General features: G+C 38.3%; 1 long non-coding RNA gene across 1 annotated transcript; it reads right to left on the bottom strand.

Moving 5' to 3' along the window:
- Window positions 1-2111: 2111 nt before the first annotated feature.
- Window positions 2112-3521, bottom strand: LOC120298446. Its single transcript, XR_005554082.1, has 2 exons — window positions 2874-3521; window positions 2112-2412 (listed from the first exon to the last, which is right to left on the bottom strand). It is a non-coding gene; the product is annotated as an uncharacterized LOC120298446 (long non-coding RNA).
- Window positions 3522-4550: the final 1029 nt, after the last annotated feature.

Genomic DNA, 4550 nt, shown 5'->3' on the forward strand with positions numbered 1-4550 from the left:
ACACCAAGTCAGTTTGCATCTGTGCTTTCCTCATTACCGTTGCTGCACCCACTCATTACATAAAGTAATTATCCGTTTCTTGGGAAATAGCAGGAGTTTGACATTATTTCAAGGTTTCAAGGCACTTCCACAATTTCCTCATTAACTGCTTTCTGTGGCTCTTGGGCAAAGAACCACATAATTAAATATGAATTTCCTTTCTTTTTAGGGCTGCCAATTTTGCCATTTTCAGTCTCACTGGTCTCCTACTCTTTAGTGCACCTGTGGTTAATTGATTTGTAAGTTTGCATGTTCATCTTCTATCAGGTCCTGTATCAAGGCTATTTGATGGGAGTCCACAGAAATTGGCTCCAGCCCTCAAGGCAAAGCTTAGGAGATATGGCTCAACAACCACCTTTTCCACTCATTGCTGGGAACTTTCAACCCATTGCTCACCAACAACCAGGCTCAATATTGACTCCCTGAGAGACCCTCCAAGGATGCTTTTTCACTGCAACAATTCTTTGCATCTTGATTACTTAACATTTTCTGTATTATATTTCTGCATCTAACACAGAAATTGTTAAATTTTTCAGTGGGGTTTTTTTGTTTTCTATTCTTCTCATCCTTCACTGTAAGGATCCTTTCTCAGAGCAATTGTATTACAGATTGGGAGAAGAAAAAAAGAGAGAAGAGAAAAAGTTGTTGAAAAATAGGCAAATGTTGAAAAGTCATGTTTAGTTTGTGAAACTAGGATGATTTTATATGTAACTAAGTCTGAGTGTTTTGTTTTGTGAAAACAGATTTTAAGTTACTGTGTTATTCAGGGCACGGGAAAATGCTTGTGCTTCACTCTGAAACCATCTCTAAATCTCTACAGCATCCATGGCAACTGGATGCGACACCTGAGAACCAACAGAACTTACAGAATAACCGAGTTGGCAGGGACCTGCTAGTCCAATCCCATGCTGAAGCTGGAAAGCCCTACACCATTCCAGACAAATGGCTTTCCAAATTATTCTTAAAAACCTCCAGTGATGGAGCACCCAAAACCTCTGGAGCCAAACTCTCACAGTTACTGCTACTGAGCCACGTATCACCTATTCTATACCTGTGCATTCCTTTTTTCTTGCCTAAGTGTAAAGCCATATTGTTCTCACCACTGAAATGTAGAGATAAGTAATAAAAAATATGGCCCCCATGAGATCCTTTGTAACTGAAGCAGCAGGAAACATTCAATGTAACCAACACTCACAGCTTTTGGAACCCAGTTCTCCTTCTCAATTTCAGTTGATCTTCTGTGTCTCACAGGACTCCTAATAAGGAGTGGTAAGGCCACACTTGGACTTCTGCCTCCAGTTTTGGTCACCACAATGTAAAAAAAGATGTTGAGACTCTAGAAAGAGTACAGAGAAGAGCAACAAAGATGATCAGGGGACTGGAGGCTAAAACATATCAGGAACAGTTGCTGCAATTGGGGATGTCTAGTTTAACGAAGAAAAGGACGATGGGGGGACGTGATAGCAGTGTTCCAGTATCTCAGGGGCTGCCACAAAGAAGAGGGAGTCAAGCTATTTTCCAAAGCGCCGGAAGGCAGGACAAGAAGCAACGGGTGGAAACTAATCAAGGAGAGAAACAAGTTTAAGTTTTTGAAGAAACTGGACAGCCATTTGTCCGAAATGGTATAGGGTTTCCTACCTTGGACTAAATGACCTCCAAGGTCCCTTCCAACTTTATTATTATTATTATTATTACTATTATTATTATTATTATTATTATTAACCCTCAACTAAGACTGCAGGGATATTTCCAACTCTGCATATATTCTCTGTCTTGAGAGAAATAGAAATCACCTGGATGAGGGAGGAATACTTCAACGAAAGCCAAATCAGTCTGTGCTTCATCTGAGTGCCACAAAGACACACCAGGAAGCAGAGCAGCTGTTTTCCCAAAACCCACCCATAAAAATGTGTCGCCCATGATAGCAGTGCCAACCCCAGATTTCCACCACTTACTTCTAAGGGCTCTTCCCATAGTCCAGCCATTGGTGAACCTGGCCGAGCATTATCATCGTGGACTGTCGAGTTTGGGCAGCAATTCAGTAAGGAATTTTCTTTGACCCATTCAGACACTGCAAGTCCTGAGCCTCCCATCTTTTATAGCCATAGCAGGTTAGATGTTCAACTAAGTCTGCTGCTCTTCTCAGGGCTTTTGTAACAGCTAACAAACAGGAGTGTTTCAATACAAGGAAGATGCACCGTTGCCTTAGGTAAGAACTATTTTGCAACAGTTCACTGAGGTGATATGATGCAATCATTACAACTCCATAAATAGAGAGCCAAGTCTGTCCAAGGAGTAAGATTTTGTCCAGAACCAGTCTCAGCATGAAGATCCTTTATCTGCTGTTCGCATTTCTTTTCCTTGCATTCCTGTCTGAACCAGGTAAGAAATAAAATTACTGATAATTTACAAAGGATTGGTAATTCACACCTTTTTAAATAAATACGAATATCACTGAAAGCAGGATAATCTCCAACATCTTTTTGTTTTACTTTACAGAAATAGCTTTGAACAGTATAGACAATTGACAACATGAGCCTCCAAAGATTTGAAAAATATGCCATTGATTTTTCTTTTGATTCACAATTCTTGAAAGAACTTTATTGGGGTTTTTGTTATTGTAGCTTATTTTTGTTGATTTGCTTCACTTTAACATTGGTTTACCAAATTCTCAGCTCAGTCAAGGTCTTCATCCAAAACACACAATGCAATTGGCCACTGTAACTCAGCAAGGATCCTTGGCAATATTGGAGAGAAATATATCACAGTAAGGTCTATTCTTCATATGAAATAGAATTATTTCTTCCCTCCTACATTAATAGATGTAGGCTTACCAGCTAATTCATCTTTGAGTCAGACTTCAAACCTGGGTTAATGGCTGATTTATTTGAGCTGCTGCAGGAGATCAGCAGAGATGGATCTGTGTGGTCAGAGAAAACTTGCTGTAGTCCTAGGAATCCTGGAATTCCTGGAAGGATGCTTCCATTCCCATCTTGGATGAACGGTTACAAAAGCTGATGGAGTTAGCAGAGATGGCTAAACTGACAGTTTTGATAAAAGAAAAGAATATAAGTACTTTTGTTTGTACTTGGATACTGCTTCTGGACTTTGTGCTATAATTTGCTATAATTTGTGCTATAATTCTATAATTTCACACAGTCTCATTCTTCCCTTTGGGTTTATTTATTTATTGTAGTGATTACTTTGCCACTGATGTCTTCCAGCTAATGTAGTTGCTTGGGCAGAAATAGTATAAAATCAGATTTAAGCTTTTCACTAAGATCTTGGAAAGAAGCAGAAAAAAAATTCTTAAGATTATTTTTTCTCAAGTTAAATACCATTTTGAATACCATTTAAATACAACTTAGAATAAGAATGACTTTGTCTGATGACTTAATATCAGCACAGCCTGGATCTTGATAAAGATAAATATGCCATTGATTTTTCTTTTGATTCACAATTCTTGAAATAACTTTACTGAGGTTTTGTTATTGTAGCTTATTTTTTTGGGTACGCTTCACTTTAGTATTGATTTACCCAATTCTCAGTCAAATATGTTTTGTTTGAATAAGGAGGCAAAGTGGAGAAACAGTTTGGTCTAGTGATTAGAGCAAAACATGACAACTCTGGGTACTGAGTTCCAGTCCCACCTTGGGCCTGAAAGCTGACTGAGTGAATTTGGCTAAACTGACAGTTTTGATAAAAGAAAAGAATATAAGTACTATTGTTTCTACTTGGAAACTGCTTCTGGCCTTTGTGCTTGAGGTGGAAAAAAATGATACGATGATTTTGGGGTTTACTGATTAGACTGATTTGTTGATAGAGAAATGGCTAGTTCATACTAATACAGAAATGCAAAAAGTTGAGATTCGATTTTCATGCCTTATTTTATTGCAACAGGGAATCGGAAGTCAACGCCTTTTGTTTCTTTCCCCCCTTTCCACATTTCCTCTTTCCCTATTGTTGTTCCTTACTATTTGCTTTTTATTTTGATATTTTTACATTATAAATGAATAAAAATATAAATGGATAAAGGAATCCTGCAATTCTGTAGAAGAAGGTAGTGTCTTGGAAGGAAAAATATATTTAAATATTAAGGAATCTTTACTCATCGTTTACCTGTCTCCTCTTTTTCTTTTCATAGGGAATGCCCAACCACAGTGTAATCGGGAAGGCGGATTCTGCCGTGTCAGCCGATGTCCTCTTGGAACTTCTAACATTGGGAACCTGGGCTGTGGGTCGCTATTGAAGTGTTGTAAAAGGTAAGACAACTCTCCTCTAATAGAGATACTACAGATAGAGTACATAATGAGATTCTCTGCCTGATATTGTTTGCATTCAAAAAGCTTTGGAAAGCAAAGAATTTACTTTAAGCTCACTTTGATCAACTTATTATTTTTTTCTCATTTGTATAGGACACGTGGAAAATAATGCTGTCTCCCTCTACGACCATGGATATCTTCAACATATGGCCAAGCACCTGAGATTGCTGCCTGCTATCGCTTTATCTT

Source organism: Crotalus tigris, unplaced genomic scaffold (assembly GCF_016545835.1).
Source record: "Crotalus tigris isolate CLP2741 ecotype Arizona unplaced genomic scaffold, ASM1654583v1 scf7180000023891.19002, whole genome shotgun sequence".
NCBI lineage: Eukaryota > Metazoa > Chordata > Lepidosauria > Squamata > Viperidae > Crotalus > Crotalus tigris.